We start from the raw sequence: 23,674 nt of genomic DNA on the forward strand, positions 1-23,674 counted from the left end.
TTCCTCTTGACAGAGAAGCTAGAACGAGGTATCACCATTTAAAAATAAGGGTTATCTTGTCATGATATGCAGACATACACATAATGAGATACAGACAGGCAGCTAGTGAACACAGAGAACAGGACATAACCAATCAGCAGGCAGAACACGTGGGGGTGGTTTCCCACTATAAAAGGCACGAGGCACTCACACTCTGCCTCTTTCCACTGGGGACATCTACAGAGTGAGTCAGGGTGTATATATCACATAACACCTCCAGCATGTGGCTGAGAGCTAGTCTGGTTCAGTCAGGCAGTAATCACACTTAGTTTAGCAGAGAGTCGAACTCACAGAGAACTGTGCTAACTGTGTGACTGGTTCAATAAATCAGATTGAACTAACTTCAAGGTCTGGAGTGTCTTTCAGTTAAAGCTGCATCCAGTTGCAGCCCGTGTTATCTCAGTGTGCTTAACATGACATGGTACCAGAAGACTGCTATCCCTAGGTGGTTTACCTCAATCTGTTCCATGACGACCAGCAAATGTATCCCGGCACCATGGAGAAGATCCAGGATCTTCAACCGCTGCGGAGCTCCGGCAATTTCAGTGCCAACTGGTGGACCTTCAAGCAAAGTTTTCTGCTGTACATCGAAGCCTCAGACCTCGAGGGTGCGCCTGATACAAGAAAGATCGCGCTTCTCCTCTCAACTGCGGGGGATCAAGTCATCCAATTCTTTAACTCGTTTAACTTCACCGAAGGCCAGGACAAAACAAAGTTTCAGACCATCCTGGACAAGTTTGATAGTCATTGTGAAGTGGACACCAATGAAATCTTCGAGTGCTATGTATTCAAACAACGCCTACAAGGTAAAGATGAATCTTTCAATTCTTTCTTAACTAATCTCCATCTACTAGCGCTGACCTGCAATTTTGGTGATATGGCTGACACCATGATCAGAGACCAAATCATTTTTGGAGTGCACTCGGATCCTCTGAGAGAGCAGCTTTTAAAAATCAAACATATGACCCTGTCAGTCGCGATTGAAACATGTACAGTGCATGAGCACGCCAAAAATCGGTATTCCCAATACAAATCGGCTGAAAATGAGAAACTTGCCTCCCACGAGGTAGAGAGTGTGCAGGCCATCGCCTGGATACAGCGCCTCAGCATTGATGAAAGTAGCCATTTCTCGCGCTCTTCCCAGAGCCTCACGCATGCGCGATGCAAACGGGATAACAAAGTGGCCGATCACCACACTGCGCAAGTGCGAATGCCTGCCGACCGCACTGCGCATGTGTGACGACGCATGGATTGTAACGGAGTCATGACGTGCCCGAACTGCAGCACCGCCCACTTAAAGAAACACTTCCCTGCAAGAGGCAGGCGATGTTTAAATTGCGGAAAGCCTGGACACTATGCAGCCTTGTGCAGGTCTGCACCACCAGTCAGGCTTCAATCCCGTCTATCAAGGCACCGTCATCCCCACCACCACCTTCGGCGGTCAACCAGGATCAGACGCAAGCTCCAGAGACTGGACTTATGATCACTTGTTTTGTTTGCTATGTTCTGTTTTCGCACATTAGACACCTGTTTTCACATGTACATATGTTCCCATCTGCCATAGTATGTAAATAAGTTAGTTTTTTGGCCTACACATGTAAATACTTTCACATATGCTGCAGAAAAACATTTCAAAAGGAGAGATGTCATGATATGCAGACATGCACAGAATGAGATACAGACAGGCAGCTAGTGAACACAGAGAACAGGACATAACCAATCAGCAGGCAGAACACTTGGGGGTGGTTTCCCACTATAAAAGGCACGAGGCACTCACACTCCATCTCTTTCCATTGGGGACATCTACAGACTGAGTCAGGGTGTATATATCACATAACACCTCCAGCACGTGGCTAAGAGCTAGTCTGGTTCAGTCAGGCAGAGTATTCACACTTAGGTTAGCAGAGAGTCGAACTCACAGAGATCTGTGCTAACTGTGTGACAGGTTCAATAAATCAGATCGAACTAACTTCAAGGTCTGGAGTATCTTTCAGTTAAAGCTGCATCAAGTTGCAGCCCGTGTTATCTCAGTGTGCTGAACACGACACCTCTCATTTAAGAGGGAGATTACTTTATGGGTGACTTTAATCTGCATATAGATTGGGCAAATCAATTTCGTAACAATACCGTAGAGCAGGAATTCCTGGAGTGTATATGGGATGGTTTTCTGGACCAATACATTGCGGAACAAAACTAGAGCACAGGTCATCTGGACTGCATCTTGCATAATGAGAAAGGCAAATGAGAAAGTAGTGCGATGCCCCTTGGGGATGATTGACCAGAATATGATAGAGCTCTTCATCAAGATGGAGAGTAACATTGTTGATTCTGAGACCAGGGTCCTGAAGCTAAATAAAGGAAACTGCAATGACTATGAGGCATGAGTTGTCTGTGATGAATTGGGAAATGTTACCTCGCGGATGCGTTTGTGGGCTGCAGCTTGTGAAAACCACTCAAGTTCCTGCACAAAACTTTGGAATGAACTGGTGGCATAGCAGTTCAGGGCTGCTGTAACATTCACAGCCACCGGGAGCAGGTGCCCTCTTCTCCCTCGGGTTGCCAAGTCCACGAGGAAGTGGCACAGGTGCTACACTGTCTCATTTTGAGACGCTGTCTGTCATCTCCTCGAAAAATCAACAATGCCTGTACAGCTTGTGGCGTCGCTGACGTTCTTCTCGGGACTCCTCCTCTGCCTGATGGGTAGCCGGGCCTTCAGAGTATGCAGCGGTCCCCTGCACATGGGGTGCCACCTCCAGCCTGTGTTGTTGCTCGGGCGTATGGTCACTTGGACTTCCACCAATACTGCGAGGGCATCCTCTGCGGAACCGACACCACCATCTATTTTGGTATCTGTCAGAAATTGGAGAAGGAGAGATCCGACGATCTGTTAGGGCTTCCATCCCGGGACCTTCAAATCCCCCAACCCTCCTCACTCCTTACCTGTCCTGTCTTCTCTCAAAGTGCCATCCAGCGAGCCAGTTGTGCTGGAAAAACTCACTCTACACACTCACCCCCAACCACATCAGGATCCCGTTGACCCCAGATCCCAGACCTCTTTCAGGAACAGTAAGGAGTCCATGCTCAGGTGCCCTCCCCGATTCACACACTCACCCTTTGGTCCGAAGGATATCCCCAGTGTTGGAGCCCAGCTCTTGTGTGTTTGGTTGTTGTCTTCAGCGTCTATGTTGCTGAAGCATCTCGAGGTTAGGCAAAGTATTCAGGCTTCTAAGTTTGAAATGCGATGCAATAATCATCGTCCTAGACGTGGCATGTGTATCCATGTAAAGCCACTTGAGAATATTTTGTTTCTAAAATCGTCAACAGTAACAAAGATTTGAAAATCAACTATGTAACATTCCATATATCACACTGACCAGTAAACGACAAGGAAACATCACCTTTCCATATTGGTACCAATACAAAGCTACATCAGCTCATTTTCACAAAAATAAAACACACGGTATTATCCTTGCAGATTCCTCAACAGAAACAGAAGATCTCTCTAATAATCTTTTTATTAGTGTCACAAGTAGGCTTACATTAACACTGCAATGAAGCGCAGCACGGTGGCGCAGTGGTTAGCACTGCTGCCTCACGGTACTGAGGTCCCAGGTTCGATCCCGGCTCTGGGTCACTGTCCGTGTGGCGTTTGCACATTCTCCCCGTGCTTGCGTGGGTTTCGCCACCACTTCCCCCAAAAATGTATACGGTAGGTGGATTGGCTATGTTAAATTTGCCCTTTAAAAAATGTAAATTAAAACTTTTAAAAACCAAAACACTGCAATGAAGTTACTGTGAAAAACCCCTAGTTGCCACACTCGGGCGCTTGTTCGAGTACTCAGAGGGAGAATTCAGAATGTTCAATTCACCTGACAGCAAGTCATTCGGGACTTGTGGGAGGAAACTGGAACACCCGGAGGAAACCCACGCAGACACGGGGAAAATGTGCGTACTCTGCACAGAAAGTGACCCAAGCCAGGAATCAAACCTGGGACCCTGGAGCTGTGAAGCAACATTGCTACTCACTATGCTATCATGCTGCCCTGATAAGCCTGAGAATGTGTTATGTCCAGATGTTTGTTGTAGAAATGAATGTCCATCAATGTGCCACTTGTTCCATGTAGCAATGCCATTCTCCATCCAGGAGCTGCAGCTGTGCAGGCCCCCCCACATGGCCCAATCTCACCGCAACCAAATCCTGGTGTCCGCATATTCCACTGGCACTCAGGGTGCAGCTGAAAATCTTTGACTTTCAGCTGTTTAAAACACAGTGATGTGTCAGTTATATACAGCACTCACCACAACAACAACAAAAGCATCAGCAATCGGCGAAAGTATTTCTTCAACGTCATCAGGTGGCCGGTTTGGATCAATGTCGTGCACCATGTCCCACAGCGTCTTCTTGGTTCAAACCGGATTACTTTCTGGACCCATACGTCCCCCTGAGCCGGTGTTCCAGGGCCCAGGTACCTTACAAAAACTTGTCCTTCTTTTGGGCGACAGAAAAGGAAGGAAACAGCAAAAGCAGCTTCCAGGCATCTGCAGCCACCAGCAGGAACAAGCAGCAAACAGAACCTGCAGCTGTGAAGTGTTCTCACACCTAACAAGCCCAATTCCTTATTAGCAATAGTCTTCAGCTGTGAAGCTAGAGACTGCTCACCGTCAAAAGATTTTATGTGACCTTCTGCACATAACCAAGAACAGGGTTCTGTCCTGGAAGTGTTTGGTAGGACAGACGGGCAGCAGCGGTAGTGCCCTGTTGTGGTTATCCACAATGTTTAAAGATGGCTTGAAGGCATCACAGACGGAAAGCATCCCGCCCCACCCCAGCCCAAGGGTGACCCACGGCTTGCAACACTTCCGTCTCCCAACCAAGGCCGATCTCCCTGAGGGGTTCCCCCCCCCCCGCCCACTTGGAAACTGCACCCACCCCCTCAGCACCCTTGAGCTGCATGCTGGAAAATGGGAATGGCTACTCACCTCCTCAGTTCCCCTCAGCAGCCACTGTGCCAACTTCACGGGTTTAAAAAGGGGTATTAAATGATGCCCACGTGATTTCTCGGTGGGGCGCTGGTTAATTCCTGTGAGGCTATTACATTCGACTTCGCTTTTGCTAATGATCTGGAAATTAGTCCAAATTAGGGTCAATGCTGTGCTCACCATATTTGTGCGAGATCTGGAACTTACCATCGGGCGTGGGCCAGTTAGATAGCAAACTGATTCGCGCCCGGCGCAAATCTTAATTTTGGCCTTTCCCGCTTTTCATCAAATGCACCCAGATCCAAACTGAGTGCAATGTGATGGTTAAATCACGCCCATTGTGTTTATCTTCAGTAAGATTATGTAGTTCATGGGAGGAGCCTGGGCTGAAGCAATCAGGTATTGAGTTTCAATGTACAGATCAGTTTAGATGTGTCCAGCAGCTGCTCTCAAAACAGGTAAAATTGTCCTGTGAGCAGAACAGCAGTTTATGAAAAAGCTGGCAGGTTAAGCAGCAGGCAAGAATCTGCAAGCTGATTCCTGAAGGATCTCTCTCTATAAAAATAGTTCATTCAAGACTTCTCTTCACAGCAAGTATTCGTCAGTTGGCTAACTGTATTTAAAAGTAGATTTTGACTTGAGATGGATTTTGTTTGAATGGAGATAGAAAGTAGCAGTTAGAAGTTTGTGTTTCCTTGTCATTGTTAAGCATTAATTAACAGGTAATTGTTGGCTATTTTCTTGCATGATGTTAAAATTATTTTAGTCGTGCGTTGGTAATAATGTTTTTTTAGTATACCATATCCTTATTTGTGCACGGAATCACTTCTGGAGTGAGGTATTCTTTTCTCACAGTCTTACAAATTAAATAAAATATTGGGGTTCCTGTTCAGTCTCTGCACCGCTGTGGGGACTGGTCAAGGCTCATGTTACCCTGCATCCAAGTCATTAATATAAGTGGTAAATAGTTGGGACTCGAGGACCGAACTTTGTGGCATCTCACGAGTTACATCTTTCCAGCCAGAAAATGACTCATTTATCCTGAATCTCTGTCTTCTGTTGGTTCACCAGTCTTCTCTCCAAGCTCATAAATTATCCCTAACCCCATCTGATTTTACCTTAATCTCTTGTGTGGCACCTTATCAAATGACTTCTGGAAGTCCAGAAATACCACATCGACAGGATTCCCATTATTCACTTGGCTTGTTACATAGGAACTTAGGAACTCGGAGCAGAAGTAGGCAATTCAGCACTCCCAGCCTGCCTCGCCATTCAATCAGATCATGGCTGATCTCTTCCTGGTCTCAAACCCACCTCCCTGCCTATTCCCCATCTCCCCTCCACCCATTTTTAAAATCAGAAATATCTCTATCTCCTTCTTGAAACCATTTAATAATTCAGACTCTACCGCACTATGAGGCAGCGACTTCCACAAATTTGTCACTCTCTGCGAGGACTGGGTCCTCCTCATCTCAGTTCTAAGGGCAGCACGGTAGCATACTGGTTAGCACAATGGCTTCACAGTGCCAGGACCCAGTTTCGATTCCTGGCTTTGGTCACTGTCTGTGCGGAGTCTGCACATTCTCCCCATGTGTGCGTGGGTTTCCTCCGGGTGCTCCGGTTTCCTCCCACAGTCCAAAGATGTGAAGGGGTAGGTGGATTGGCCGTGCTAAATTGCGCTTAGTGTCCAAAAAAAGGTAAGGTGGGGTTACGGGGATAGGGTGGAAGTGTGAAGATAGGGTAGAGGTGTGTGCTTAGGTAGGGAACTCTGTCCAAGGACCGATGCAGACTCGATGGGCCGAATGGCCTCCTTCTGCACTGTAAATTCTGTAAAAACATCTGTCATTCTATAAATATATCTCCCCTCAACCTATATCTGTGACCTCTCCTTCTAGATTGCCCCACAAGGAGGAACATTTGGGGCTGGATTCTTCAGCCGCGCCCTCCACTAGATCGCTACGGACGGGAGGGGGACCATGTAAAGGTCCATTTACTTCGGACCAGAATTTCTGGTCTCCGGGCGGACGCGGCCAAAAAATTCCACCCTTGGTCTGTGTTTATTTTATCTAGTTTCTATAAATTTGGTGTACCCAATTCATTTTTTCCAATTAAGGGGCAATTTAGCGTGGCCAATCCACCTGCCCTGCACATCTTTGGGTTGTGGGGGCGAAACCCACGCATACATAGGGAGAATGTGCAAACTCCACACGGACAGTGACCCAGCGGCAGGATCGAACCTGGGACCTCGGCGCCGTGAGGCAGCTGTGCTAACCACTGTGCCACCGTGCTGCCCTTACTTTATCAATCCCTCTTAGCATTTTTATACCTTGATCAGATTCCCTCTCATTCTTCTAAAATCTTCAAAGAACTCTACCAAATTAGTCGGACACGATTTACGCATCAAGAAACCATACTAACTCTGATGAATTGTGTTTTGACTTTCCAAATGTCTGGTTATTACTTTCTTCATAATGAATTCTAACAATTTCCAAGGACAAATATTAAATTAACTGGTCTAGAGTTTCTGACTTTCTGTCTCCCCCCATTTTTGAATCAGAATGTTACATTAGCATTTTTCTAATCCACTGGAACCTTTCCCACATCCAGGGAATTTTGTAACATTATAACTAATAGATCCACTATCTCCACTGCCCTAGGGTGTAGGCCATCAGGCCCTGGGGACTTGTCTGCCTTCAATCCCAATAGTTTGTTCAGTGCTTTTTCTTTTTTGATGATGATTGGTCTAATTTCCGCCCTTCCAATACTTCTGCATTGAATGTTATTATTGGGATGATACTCGTGTGAAAACTGAGGTGAAATATTGATTTTGCGTCTCTGCTATTTGTGTGTTCCCCACTATTAATTCCCTGGTCTGATCCTCCATGGTACCAATAATCACTTTAGCTACTCTCTTCCCTTTTATATACTCAGAGAAGCTTTTGTTATCTTTTTTGTATTTTGAGCTAGTTTTCTTTCATAATTTACCTTTGCTCTTTTTCTCCCTTTTTTTAGTCAGCCTTTGTTGACCTTTAAAATTGACCCCTTCTTTCAGCCTGCCACACACTGTGCAATATGGTATCCTTAGTTGTCTTTATGTTATCTTTAACTTCCTTGCTTAGGCATGAATGTTTTTTCCTCTCTTACAATCTTTCATTCTCTCTGGAATACATTTCAGTTGGGAGAAATTGAACATCTCTGTAAACAACTGCCACTGTTTATTTACTGTCTTCCTGCACAGTTTACTCAAGCCAAATCTCTCCTCCTGCCATTTAATTACCTTTGTTTAATTCCAAAATGGCAGTGTGGGACTCCAGTTTCTCACCTTCAAACTGAATTTGAAATTCTATCATGCTATGATCACTCTTTCCAAGAGGATCCTTAACGATGAGGGCATTAAGTATTTCCTCCTCATCACACAATACCAAACCCAGAATAGCCTGTGCCCTGGTTGGTTCCAAAACATATTGCTCCAAATAACAACCTCTAATATATTAAATGGATTCTCCCACAAGTCTACTCTTGCCAATTTGATTAATCCAATCTATATTCATAACAAAATCAAGCACAATTGTTGTTGTGCCTTTCTTACAAGCCCTCAGTATTTCTTGGTTCATACTGTGCCCCATTGTGGAACTCCTGTTTGGGGACCTATAGATTGCTCCCACCAGGGACTTCTTTCCTTTACTATTTCTTATTTCTACCCAGATTGATTACACATCTTGATGTCCAGTGCCTATATTATGTCTCACTATAGCACTGATCACTTCCTTTACTAGCAAATCTATACCATCTCCTTTTCCTTCTGTCTATCCTTCTGAAATACAGAGTACCAATGGATATTCAACTTCCAGACCTGGGGCGTCATTCTCCGCCGGCGGGAGTCTCCGTTCTGCCGGCGCCCGGGGGTTTCCCGACGGCGTGGGGGTGCCCCACAATGGGAAACCCCATTGACCGGCCGGTGTTACGGAGACTCCTGCCGGCCGGTCGGCGCAGAAATGTGGCGGGGCGGGTAGGAGAATTTCGCCCCTGGTCTCCTTGTAACCATGTCTCAGTAATCGCTAACATATTTCACCGCTTTGTCTCTATTTGTGCAGTTAATGTATTAATTTTCTTCCGAATGCTTTGTGCATTCAAATGCAAAGTCTTTAAGTTTGTTCTATAGGGCATCATGTGGCGCAGTGGTTAGCACTGGGACTGTGGCGCTTAGGACCCTGGTTCGAATCCTGGCCCTGGATCACTGTCCGTGTGGAGTTTACAAATTCTCCCCCACAACTCAAAGATGTGCAAGGTAGGTGGATTGGCCACGCTTAATTGCCCCTTAATTGGAAAAATAAAATAAGTGGGTACTCAAAGTTTATTCAAAAAAAATTTGTTCTGTGATCAAATTTTTCTCATCTTGAATGATTTCCTGGTGCAAGATATCGCTCAAACATTCTGTTTCTTCCTTTTCTTTTCTGGTCACAAACAATCCACCCTCATCAATAATCTGCACCCCACCTTCTCTTTTAATTTTGATTGTCTAATTTTCCATACGACTGAACACTTCATCCCATTATTTAGTTTAAAGCCCCATCTACAGCCGCATGTCATACAGTCATACACGCCGCATGGCGTGACGGCTCATTAAGGACGCGCTGCTCCCCCCACCCGACCAGAACACCCGACTGGATGGCTGGCCGTCGCTCAGCCCCGAGGTTCGAGTCACGCGATGTGGAGGCGCTCCTGGACGCAGTGGAGCAGAGGAGGGATGCCCTGTATCCCGGGCACGGCCGCAGAGTTGCCCCACGCCATAGCCGGTGTCTGTGGAGGGAGGTGGCAGAGGCCGTCACCGCAGTGGCCCTGACACCACGGACAGGCACCCAGTGCCACAAGAAGGAGAACGACCTCGTCAGAGCAGCCAGGGTGAGCCTCCCCCCCCTGCCCGATATCCATATCCCCCATATGGGGGCAGCACGGTAGCATTGTGGATAGCACAAATGCTTCCCAGCTCCAGGATCCCAGGTTCGATTCCGGCTTGGGTCACTGTCTGTGCGGAGTCTTCACATCCTCCCTGTGTGTGCGTGGGTTTCCTCTGGGTGCTCCGGTTTCCTCCCACAGTCCAAAGATGTGCGGGTTAGGTGGATTGGTCATGCTAAATTGCCCATAGAGTCCAAAATTGCCCTTAGTGTTGGGTGGGGTTACTGGGTTATGGTGATAGGGTGGAGGTGTGGACATTGGGTAGGGTGCTCTTTCCAAGAGCCGGTGCAGACTCGATGGGCCGAATGGCCTCCTTCTGCACTGTAAATTCTATATCCCCCTCCCCATATCCCCCATATCCCCCTCACCCATATCCCCCCTCACCCATATCCCTCATATCCCCCTTCCCCCATATCCCCCTCCCCATATCCCCCCTCCCCATATCCCCCTCCCCCGTATCCCCCTCCCCCATATCCCCCTCCCATATCCCCCATACCCGCTCACCCCCATATCCCCCCTCCCCATATCCCCCATATCCCCCTCCCCATATCCCCCATATCCCCCTCCCCATATCCCCCCTCCCCCTACCCCCCTCCCCTATTCCCCCTCCCCAATGTCACCCATATCCCCCCTCCCTATATCCCCCCTCCCCCATATCCCCATATCCCCCTCCCCATATACCTCTCCCCATATCCCGCCTCCCACATATCCCCCATATCCCCATTTGCCCCCTCCCCATATCCCCTCTCCCCCATATCCGCCATATCCCCCCTCCCCATATCCCCCTCCCCCATATCCCCCCTCCCCATATCCCCCTCCCCATATCCCCCTCCCCCATATCCCCCATATCCCCCGCCCCATATCGCCCCTCCCCATATCCCCCATATCCCCCCTCCCCCATATCCCCATATCCCCCCTCCCCCACATCCCCCATATCCCCCTCCCCATATCCACCATATCCCCCTCCCCATTCCCCCTCCCCCATATCCCCCATATACCCCCTCCCCTATAACTCCCTCCCCATATCCCCCATATCCCCCCTCCCCCATATCCCCCATGCCCCCCTCCCCCATATCCCCCTCCTCCATATCCCCCATATCCCCTCCCCCATATCCCTCCTCCCCCATATCCCCCATATCCCTCCTCCCCATATCTCTCCTCCCCATATCCCCCCTCCCCCATATCCCCCATACCCCCCTCCCCATATCCTCCTCCCCACATCCCCATATCCTCGCTCCCCATATCCCCCATATCCCCCCATTTCGCCCATATCCCCCCTCCCTCATATCCCCCTCCCCATATACCCCCTCCCCATATCCCCCCTCCCCCATATCCACCCTCCCCATATCCTCCAGTAGCCCCCCGCCCCCATAGACCCCATGATCCCCCCTCCCCCAGATCCCCCGCCCCCAGAGCCCACCTCCCCATAGCCCCCCCTCCCAGAGCCCCCATAGCCCCCCGCCCACATAAGCCCCCCGCCCACAGATCCCCCATATGCCCCATGGGGCCCCCGGCCCATAGCCCCTCTCCCCATATCCGCCAGATCCCCCCGCCCCCATAGTCCCCCTCCCCCATATCCCCCTCCCCCATATCCCCCATATCCCCCCTCCCACATAATCCCCCCTCCCCATATCCCCCCTCCCCCATATCCCCCTCCCCATATCGCCCCTCCCCATATCCCCCATAACCCCCCTCCCCCATATCCCCCCTCCCCCATATCCCCCTCCCCATATCCCCCATATCACCCTCCCCCATTCCCCCTCCCCCATATCCCCCATATACCCCCTCCCCCATATCCCCCCTCCCCATATCCCCAATATCCCCCTCCCCATATCCCCATGTCCCCCCTCTCCCATATCCCCACTCCCCCATATCCCCCCTCCCCATATTCCTCCTCCCCCATATCCCTCCTCCCCATATCCCCCCTCCCCCATATCCCCCATACCCCCCTCCCCATATCCTCCTCCCCACATCCCCATATCCTCCCTCCCCATATCCCCCATATCCCCCCATATCGCCCATATCCCCCTCCCTCATATCCCCCTCCCCATATCCCCCATAGCCCCCCTCCCCCATATCCACCCTCCCCATATCCTCCATATCCCCCCTCCCCATATCCCCATACCCCCCTCCCCATATACCCCCTCCCCCATATCCCCCCTCACCCATATCCCCCCTCCCCCATATCCCTCATATCCTCCTTCCCCCATATCCCCCATATCCCCCTCCCCATAACCCCTCCCCCATATCCCCCTCCCCATATCCCCATACCCCCCCTCCCCATATCCCCCTCCCCATTTCCCCCATGACCCCATATCCACTCTCCCCCATATCCCCCTCCCCCATATCCCCCTCCCCATATCCTCCATATCCCCCATATCCCCCCTCCCCTATCCCCCATATCTCCCTCCCCCATATCCTCCATATCCCCTATATCCCCCTCCCCATATCGCCCCTCCCCATATCCCCCCTCCCCAATATCACCCATATCCCCCCTCCCCATATCCCCCCTCCCCATATCCCCCCTCCCCATATCTCCCTCCCCATAGCCCCCTCCCCATATCCCGCCTCCCACATATCCCCATTTGCCCCCTCCCCATTTCCCCCCTCCCCCATATCCACGATATCCCCCCTCCCCCATATCCCCTTTCCCCCATATCCCCCTCCACCATATCCCCCCTCACAATATCCCCCATATCCCCCTCCCCATATCCCCCCTCCCCCATATCCCCCTCCCCATAATCCCCCCTCCCCATATCCCCCATATCCCCCTCCCCAAATCCCCCCTCCCCATATCCCCCTCCCCATATCCCCCTCCCCCATATCCCCACTCCCCATATCCTCCTCCCCATATCCCCCATATCTCCCCTCCCCCATTCCCCCCTCCCCATATCCCCCATATCCCCCCTCCCCCATATCCCCCCTCCCACATATCCCCCCTCCCCCATATCCCCCGTCCCCATATCCCGCCTCCCCCATATCCCCCTCCCCATATCCCTCCTCCCCCATATCCCCCATACCCCCCTCCACATATCCCTCCTGCCCATATCCCGCATCCCCCATATCCCCAATACCTCCCTCCCCATATCCCCCTCCCCATATCCCTCATATCTTCCCTCCCCTGATCCCCCATATCCCCGTCCCCATATCCCCCATATCCTCCCTCCCCCATATCCCCCATATCCCCCTCCCCATATATCCCCTCCCCATATCCCCCCTCCCCATATCCCCCTCCCCATATCCCCCATATCCCCCTCCCCATATCCCCCTCCCCATATCCCCCTCACCCATATCCCCCCTCTCCCATATCCCTCATATCCGCCTTTCCCCATATCCCCCATATCCTCCTCCCCATATCCCCCTCCCCCATATCCCCCCTCCCCATATTCCCCTCCCCATATCCCCCATATCCGCTCTCCCCATATCCCCCCTCCCCATATCCCCCTCCCCATATCCTCCATATCCCCCATATCCACCCTACCCATATCCCCCTCCCCATATCCCCCCTCCCCCATATCGCCCATATCCCCCCTCCCCAATATCCCTCCTCCCCCATATCCCCATATCCCCCTCCCCATATCCCCCCTCCCCCATATCCCATATTCCCCTCCCCCATATCCCTCATATCCCCCCTCCCCCATATCCCCCTCCCCCATATCCCCCTCCCCATGTCCCCCATATCCCCCTCCCCATATTCCCCTCTCCATATCCCCCATATACCCCCTCCCCATAATCCGCCCTCCCCATATCCCCCCTCCCCCATATCCCCCATATCCCCTCTCCCCCATATCCCCCCTCCCCCATATCCCCATCCCATATCCCCCCTCCCCATATCCCACTCCCCATATCCCCCCTCCCCCATATCCCCCCTCCCCATATCCCCCTCCCCCATATCCCCATACCCCCATATCCCCCCTCCGCCATATCCCCCTCCCATATCCCCCATATCCCCCCTCCCCATATCCCCCATATCTCCCTCCCCAAATCCCCTCTCCCCATATCTCCCATATCCCCCCTCCCCATATCCCCCCTCCCCCATATCCCCCTCCCCATATCCCCCTCCCCCATTTTCCCCATTTCCCCCTTCCCCCATATCCCCCCTCCCCATATCCCCCCTCCCCATATCCCTCCTCCCCATATCCCCATATCCCCCCTCCCCCATTCCCCCCTCCCCATATCCCCCATATCCCCCCTCCCCCATATCCCCCCTCCCACATATCCCCCCTCCCCCATATCCCCCGTCCCCATATCCCGCCTCCCCATATCCCCCTCCCCATATCCCTCCTCCCCATATCCCCCATATCCCCCTCCACATATCCCTCCTGCCCATATCCCGCATCCCCCATATCCCCAATACCTCCCTCCCCATATCCCCCTCCCCATATCCCTCATATCTTCCCTCCCCCTGATCCCCCATATCCCCATCCCCGTATCCCCCATATCCTCCCTCCCCCATATCCCCCATATCCCCCTCCCCATATATCCCCTCCTCATATCCCCCCTCCCCATATCCCCCTCCCCATATCCCCCATATCCCCCTCCCCATATCCCCCCTCCCCATATCCCCCTCACCCATATCCCCCCTCTCCCATATCCCCCATATCCCCCCTCCCCATATTCCCCATATCTCCCTCCCCATATCCCCCTCCCCATATCTCCCATATCCCCCCTCCCCCATATCCCCCCTCCCCATATCCCCCTCCCCATATCCCCCTCCCCCATTTCCCCCATATCCCCCCTCCCCCATATCCCCCCTCCCCATATCCCCCCTCCCCATATCCCTCCTCCCCATATTCCCATATCCCCCTCCCCATATCCCTCCTCCCCCATATCCCCCCTCCCCCATATCCCCCATACCCCCTCTCCCATATCCCCCTCCCCCATATCCCCTTCCCCATATCCTCCATATCCTCCCTCCCCGTATCCCCCATATCCCCCCTCCCCCATATCCCCCCTCCCCTATATCCCCCATATCCCCCTCCCCAAATACCCCCTCCCCATATCCCCCATATCCTCCCTCACCATATCCCCCCTCCCCCATATCCCCCCTCCCCCATATCCCCCCTCCCACATATCCACTATATCCCCCCCTCCCCCATATCCCCCCTCCCACCTTATCCTCCTCCCCATATCCCCATATCCCCCCTCCCTCATATCCCCCATATCCCCCCTCCCCATACAAAGAACAAAGAACAAAGAAATGTACAGCACAGGAACAGGCCCTTCGGCCCTCCAAGCCCGTGCCAACCATGCTGCCCGACTAAACTACAATCTTCTACACTTCCTGGGTCCGTATCCTTCTATTCCCATCCTATTCATATATTTGTCAAGATGCCCCTTAAATGTCCCTATCGTCCCTGCTTCCACTACCTCCTCCGGTAGCGAGTTCCAGGCACCCACTACCCTCTGCGTAAAAAACTTGCCTCGTACATCTACTCTAAACCTTGCCTCTCTCACCTTAAACCTATGCCCCCTAGTAATTGACCCCTCTACCCTGGGGAAAAGCCTCTGACTATCCACTCTGTCTATGCCCCTCATAATTTTGTATACCTCTATCAGGTCACCCCTCAACCTCCTTCGTTCCAGTGAGAACAAACCGAGTTTATTCAATCGCTCCTCATAGCTAATGCCCTCCATACCAGGCAACATTCTGATAAATCTCTTCTGCACCCTCTCTAAAGCCTCCACATCCTTCTGGTAGTGTGGCGACCAGAATTGAACACTATACTCCAAGTGTGGCCTAACCAAGGTTCTATACAGCTGCAACATGACTTGCCAATTCTTATACTCAATGCCCCGGCCAATGAAGGCAAGCATGCCGTATGCCTTCTTGACTACCTTCTCCACCTGTGTTGTCCCTTTCAATGACCTGTGGACCTGTACTCCTAGATCTCTTTGACTTTCAATACTCTTGAGGGTTCTACCATTCACTGTATATTCCCTACCTGCATTAGACCTTCCAAAAAATGCAGTACCTCACATTTGTCCGGATTAAACTCCATCTGCCATCTCTCCGCCCAAGTCTCCAGACAATCTAAATCCTGCTGTATCCTCCGACAGTCCTCATCGCTATCCGCAATTCCACCAACCTTTGTGTCGTCTGCAAACTTACTAATCAGACCAGTTTCATTTTCCTCCAAATCATTTATATATACTACAAAGAGCAAAGGTCCCAGCACTGATCCCTGTGAAACACCACTGGTCACAGCCCTCCAATTAGAAAAGCATCCCTCCATTGCTACTCTCTGCCTTCTATGGCCTAGCCAGTTCTGTATCCACCTTGCCAGCTCACCCCTGATCCCGTGTGACTTCACCTTTTGTACTAGTCTACCATGAGGGACCTTGTCAAAGGCCTTACTGAAGTCCATACAGACAACATCTACTGCCCTACCTGCATCAATCATCTTAGTGACCTCCTTGAAAAACTCTATCAAGTTAGTGAGACACGACCTCCCCTTCACAAAACCGTGCTGCCTCTCACTAATACCTCCATTTGCTTCCAAATGGGAGTAGATCCTGTCTCGAAGAATTCTCTCCAGTAATTTCCCTACCACTGAAGTAAGGCTCACCTGCCTGTAGTTCCCGGGATTATCCTTGCTACCCTTCTTAAACAGAGGAACAACATTGGCTATTCTCCAGTCCTCTGGGACATCCCCTGAAGACAGCGAGGATCCAAAGATTTCTGTCAAGGCCTCAGCAATTTCCTCTCCAGCCTCCTTCAGTATTCTGGGGTAGATCCCATCAGGCCCTGGGGACTTATCTACCTTAATATTTTTTAAGACACCCAACACCTTGTCTTTTTGGATCACAATGTAACCCAGGCTATCTACACCCCCTTCTCCAGACTCAACATCTTCCAATTCCTTCTCTTTGGTGAATACTGATGCAAAATATTCATTTAGTACCTCGCCCATTTCCTCTGGCTCCACACATAGATTCCCTTGCCTATCCTTCAGTGGGCCAACCCTTTCCCTGGCTACCCTCTTGCTTTGTATGTACGTGTAAAAAGCCTTGGGATTTTCCTTAACCCTATTTGCCAATGACTTTTCGTGAACCCTTCTAGCCCTCCTGACTCCTTGCTTAAGTTCCTTCCTACTTTCCTTATATTCCACGCAGGCTTCGTCTGTTCCCAGCCTTTTAGCCCTGACAAATGCCTCCTTTTTCTTTTTGACGAGGCCTACAATATCACTCGTCATCCAAGGTTCCCGAAAATTGCCGTATTTATCTTTCTTCCTCACAGGAACATGCCGGTCCTGTATTCCTTTCAACTGCCACTTGAAAGCCTCCCACATGTCAGATGTTGATTTGTCCTCAAACATCCGCCCCCAATCTATGTTCTTCAGTTCCTGCCTAATATTGTTATAATTAGCCTTCCTCCAATTTAGCACATTCATCCTCGGACCACTCTTATCCTTGTCCACCAGTACTTTAAAACTTACTGAATTGTGGTCACTGTTACCGAAATGCTCCCCTACTGAAACATCTACCACCTGGCCGGGCTCATTCCCCAATACCAGGTCCAGTACCGCCCCTTCCCTAGTTGGACTGTCTACATATTGTTTTAAGAAGCCCTCCTGGATGCTCCTTACAAACTCCGCCCCGTCGAAGCCCCTGGCACTAAGTGAGTCCCAGTCAATATTGGGGAAGTTGAAGTCTCCCATCACCACAACCCTGTTGTTTTTACTCTTTTCCAAAATCTGTCTCCCAATCTGCTCCTCTATCTCCCGCTGGCTGTTGGGAGGCCTGTAGTATACCCCCAACATTGTGACTGCACCCTTCTTATTCCTGATCTCTACCCATATAGCCTCACTGCCCTCTGAGGTGTCCTCTCGCAGTACAGCTGTGATATTCTCCCGAACAAGTAGCGCAACTCCACCTCCCCTTTTACATCACCCTCTATACCGCCTGAAACATCTAAATCCTGGAACGTTTAGCTGCCAATCCTGCCCTTCCCTCAACTAGGTCTCTGTAATGGCAACAACATCATAGTTCCAAGTACTGATCCAAGCTCTAAGTTCATCTGCCTTACCCATAATGCTCCTTGCATTAAAACATATGCACTTCAGGCCACCAGACCCGCTGCGTTCAGCAACTTCTCCCCGTCTGCTCTGCCTCAGAGCCACACTGTCCCTATTCCCTAGTTCTCCCTCAATGCTCTCACCTTCTGACCTATTGCTCCCGTGCCCACCCCCCTGCCAGACTAGTTTAAACCCTCCCGTGTGACACTAGCAAACCTCGCGGCCAGGATATTTATGCCTCTCCGGTTTAGATGCAACCCGTCCTTCTTATACAGGTCACACCTGCCCCGGAAGAGCTCCCAGTGGTCCAGATAATGGAAACCCTCCCTCCTACACCAGCTGTTTAGCCACGTGTTTATCTGCTCTATCTTCCTATTTCTAGCCTCACTGGCACGTGGCACAGGGAGTAATCCCGAGATTACAACCCTCGAGGTCCTGTCTTTTAACTTTCTGCCTAGCTCCCTGAACTCCTGCTGCAGGACCTCATGCCCCTTCCTGCCTATGTCGGTGGTACCAATATGTACAACGACCTCTGCCTGTTTGCCCTCCCCCTTCAGGATGCCCTCTACCCGTTCGGAGACATCCTGGACCCTGGCACCAGGGAGGCAACATACCATCCTGGAGTCTCTTTCACGTCCACAGAAGCGCCTATCTGTGCCCCTGACTATAGAGTCCCCTATTACTATTACTCTTCCGCGCTTTGACCCTCCCTTCTGAACATCAGAGCCAGCCGTGGTGCCACTGCTCTGGCTGCTGCTGTTTTCCCCTGATAGGCTATCCCCCCCGACAGTATCCAAAGGGGTATATCTGTTCAAGAGGGGGATAACCACAGGGGATTCCTGCACTGACTGCCTGCCCTTTCTGGTGGTCACCCATTTCTCTGCCTGCACCTTGGGTATGACCACATTTACATAACTGCGATCTATGACGCTTTCCGCCACCTGCATGCTCCTAAGTGCATCCAATTGCCTCTCCAACCGAACCATGCGGTCTGTGAGGAGCTCCAGCTCCCATATCCCCCATATCCCCATCCCCCATATACCCCCTCCCCATATCCCCCCTCCCCATATCCCCCATATCCCCCCTCCCCCATAATCCCCCCTCCCCATATCCCCCCTCCCCCATATCCCCAATATTCCCCCCATATCCCCCTCCCCCATATCCCCCCTCCCCATATCCCCATATCCCCCCCTCCCCCATATCCCCCCTCGACCATATCCCCCATACCCCCCTCCCCAAATCCCACCTCCCCATATCCCCCATATCCCCCTCCCCATATCCCCCATATCCCCCTCCCCCATACCCCCTCCCCCATACCCCCCTCCCCATATCCCCCCTCCCCATATCCCCTATATCCCCCCTGCCCCATATCCCCCATATCCCCCTCCCCCATACCCCCTCCCCCATACCCCCCTCCCCATATCCCCCTCCCCATATCCCCCATATCCCCCCTGCCCCATATCCCCATATCCCCCTCCCCCATATCCCCCCTCCCCATATCCCTCCTCCCCATATCCCCCACATCCCCCCTCCCCATATCCCTCCTCCCCCATATCCCCCCTCCCCCATATCCCCATACCCCCCTCTCCCAAATCCCCCTCCCCATATCCCCTTCCTCCATATCCTCTCTCCCCATATCCCCCATATCCCCCATATCCTCCCTCCCCATATCCCCCATATCCCCCCTCCCCCATATCCCCCATATCCCCCCTCCCCTATATCCCCCATATCCCCCTCCCATATACCCCCTCCCTATATCCCCCATATCCCCCCTCCCCATATCCCCCCTCCCCATATCCCCCATATCCCCCTCCACCATATCCCCCATATCCCCCACATCCCCCCTCCCCATATCCCCCCTCCCCATATCCCCCATATCCCCCCTCCCCCATATCCCCCCTCCCCCATATCCGCCCTGGAGATGGAGAGACCTGGAGCAACAGGGAGACGACGCCTCCGTCTCGTGTGGGTGCGACGACGCAGGCGTGTGCCACCCAGCGACGAGAGGGGCAGCCACAGGCCCCCGTCACAGCCGAGCCACAAAACCACTACCCAGGACACCACTACCCAGGACACCACTACCCAGGACACCCCTACCCGGGACACCACTATCCAGGAAACTGAAATACAGGACAGTGACACAGATTGGATGGGTGGAGACCAACTGCCACCCCAAAGTGCCATGGACTCAGAGTGGGACGATGCGCATGATACAACGCCACTGCTGTCACCAACACCCTTCACCATCGCAGAAACACTCACCTCGGTTGGACACTTTAGTGATGAGGCGTCTGGTACAATCACTGGTGCGCACAACACAGTCGTCCCGGTACAGCAGATGGAGGTAGGAGCAGCCGAGGGGCCGGGCGGTCGGAGGGCAGCCCAGCCCAAGCGAACATCTGCCGCCTAGATGGATCCCGGGTTCCTGGAGTTACCACACCCACCCATAGATCCGATGCAACCACCGAACGGGAGTCCACCTGCGTCCAGGAGCTGGGAGTGGTGCCGGTCATGCGTGCCACCCAGGCCGACACCGCACGGGTGGCGTCCGCGGTGGAGGCAATGGGTGCGATGGTGTTAGACATGGGGAATGGTTTGCGAGGCTTGGGGCTTTCCGTGCAGGCGGCGTCTGTGGCCCAGGACATGGCTGCCCTCTCACAGGAGGCCATGAGCCAGCGCCAGCGGCAGATGGCAGAGGCGCTCAACGCCATAGCCCAGTCTCTGCAGGCCATGGCCCAGTCTCAGCAGGCCATCGCTGAGGGCATCGGCGCCATTGCCCATGTGCGAGCCGGCGTCGCACAGTCACAGACAGGGTTTGCCAATCCCCTGAGCTCCATGGCTGCAAACCTGCCGACCCCTGTCGATACCAGCACGGGCCTCCAGGACTGGCAGTGCCAGATGTCGGGGGGGCATCGGATGGCCAGTCCGTTCGCATCCCCCACCCATGTGGAGGCCTGAGGTCCATCGGGCACCCCGAGGGAGGAGGAGGTGCTGTGGTCCGTCCCGGGTCCCCCTGTAGGGGAGGTCCCGGAACACCGCGACACCTCGGACTCCCCCCCTTCCGTCCCAGGTGCATCGGGTGGGCAACGGGCAGGGCAGGCTGGCAGCTCGCCATCCCAGTCGCCCGGGCCGCAGCCTGGCCCATCTAGGCCAGGACGCCCCAGGAAACGGCCGCCAAAGGGATCCCATGTCAGAGGGCAGGAATCATAGGAGTCCACCTCCAGTTCTGCTGTACCGTCTGGGGAACCACGTAGACGTAGTCATAGGGTCCGTCAGGCCAAACAACTAGACACTGAGTAAGTTGGCACGGGTGCAGGGCACAGATGAGTTTTAGGGGCTAGGGCACGTGCATGAACTCCGTTCGTTATTAAAGTCAATGTTACACCTACAGAAGCTGCCTTTGTGCTCTGTCCAAAGCGCGCGGGGGTGTCACGTACGTTGAGCGCAAGTGTGTGTGTGAGGGGTGGTCTTACCTCAGCCCCAGGTGAGTCTGCCCCCTTCCCCCTGGGCCGCCATCAACATCCCCCCTGGCAGAGGACGGGACCGTGCGCTGCAGGGTCACAGCCGCATGCAGGGATGGTCCGGGTGGATGGTGGTACTGTGGCCATGGGTCAGACATAGTCCAACGATGTAGAGCAAGGAGCTCACCGCAGGGCGGGTTGTGATCATCCTCCATGGCCTGCAATAGACACGCGTCCACCCGCAACTGTGTGAGCACGGCCCGTTGTGCCGCAGGTGGATCGGCAATGGGGGGGTGGTGTGCATGCGGGTGGGGTGGGTGGGGTTGGGGAGGGGGGTGAGGGTGCTGGGTGGGTGGATGGGTGGGAGGTGTGGGTGGTCAGCTGTTGCCATGGTGTGCGGTCTGTGGCCATACTACCCGATTCCCACGCCCATCTAGTCAGTGAAGCGGGCGGCAATCAGTCTGTCCCGTGCCAGCTGGCCCAGCCGGTAACGGTGGACAGCCACCCGCCCGTGTCCAGCCCGTCTGCCCTGACCATTGCCCCCATCCCCCTCATCTGGGGAGGACTGCGCCTCTTCCTGCTGCTCCTCCACGCCGCCCTCCTCTGCCTGCGGCACATCGCCCCTCTGCTGCGCTATATTGTGCAGGACGCAGCACACCACAATGATGCGGCCGACCCTATCTTACCGATACTGGAGGGCGCCCTCAGAGAGGTCCAGGCACCTGAAACGCATCTTCAGCACGCCAAAGCACCTCTCTATCACTCCCCTTGTCGTTACATGGGCATCATTGTAGCGGTTCTCCGCCTCATTGCGTGGCCTCCGTATAGGAGTCATCAGCCACGATCGCAATGGGTAGCCCCTGTCGCCCAGCAACCAGCCCCTCAGCCGGGGATGGCGTCCCTCGTACATGCCGGGGATGGATGACCGCGACAACACGGATGAGTCGTGTACACTGCCCGGGCGCAGACGTGCAGGATCATCATGCGGTGGTCGCAGACCACCTGTATGTTCATCGAATAGGTCCCCTTCCTTTTGGTGAACACGGTCCTGTTATCTGCAGGTGGCCGCACGGCGACGTGCATCCCATCGATCGCGCCCTGGGCCATGGGGAACCCGGCCACGGCAGAGAAGCCCACGGCCCGGGTATCTTGGCTGGCCCGGTCCACAGGGAAGCGGATGTAGCGGTGCGCCATGGCATATAGGGCATTCTGTCACTGCCCGGATGCACCGGTGCACCGATGTCTGCGATATGCCGGACAGGTCCCCACTCGGTGCCTGGAATGACCCCGTTGCATAAAGGTTCAGGGCCACCGTAACCTTGACGGACACGAGGAGAGGGTGTCCCCCGCCAGTCCCACGCGGTGACAGGTGCACCAGCAGGTGACAGATGTGTGCCACGGTTTCCCGGCTCATCCGGTGTCTCCTCCTGCATTCCCGGTCCGTGAGGCCCTGGTATGACTGCCGGGGCCGGTACACACGGGGCGCCCTCGGGTGCCTCCCTTGCCGTGGGGCCGCGACGTCCTCCTCCCCCTCCTTGTCCTGTCGATCAGGTGTCCCTCCAGCCTGGTCGGCTGCCGCCTGCCCCTCTGCGGCAGCCTGCGTGCCAGCCGCCTCTCTGGCACGCGGACCCCCCCCCCCATCCTCCTCCCCGGCACGGACCTCATCCCCCTCCCTGGCACGGACCCCGTCCCCCTCCCCGGCATGGACCCCGTCCCCCCATCCCCCTCCCCGGCATGGACCCCATCCCCCTCCCCGGCACGGACCCCCCCATCCCCCTCCCGGCATGGAGCCCGTCCCCCCATCCCCCTCCCCGGCACGGACCCCATCCTCCTCCCCGGCACGGACCACATCCCCCTCCCCGGCACGGACCCTATCCCCCTCCCCGGCACGGACCCCATCCTCCTCCCCGGCACGGACCACATCCCCCTCCCCGGCACGGACCCCATCCTCCTCCCCATCACTCACCCCCCCTCCCGGCACTCCCCCGGAGCCCAGCCCACTCTAACCACCCCCCCCCCTCCGCACACACACACACAAAACCCTACACACACCTCTCCCCCACACATTCAGACTGCGGCCACGCCATCGACTCTCCAGCGGCCAACCCCCCAGGCCGTCACCCACCTCCACGCTGGTCGGCGTAAACCTTGAGCACTGGTTGACGCCGATTGAAAGGTGGTTTGATTCACGCCGACGTGACCCGTCATCACGTCGGCGGG

Source organism: Scyliorhinus torazame, chromosome 10, assembly GCF_047496885.1.
Source record: "Scyliorhinus torazame isolate Kashiwa2021f chromosome 10, sScyTor2.1, whole genome shotgun sequence".
NCBI lineage: Eukaryota > Metazoa > Chordata > Chondrichthyes > Carcharhiniformes > Scyliorhinidae > Scyliorhinus > Scyliorhinus torazame.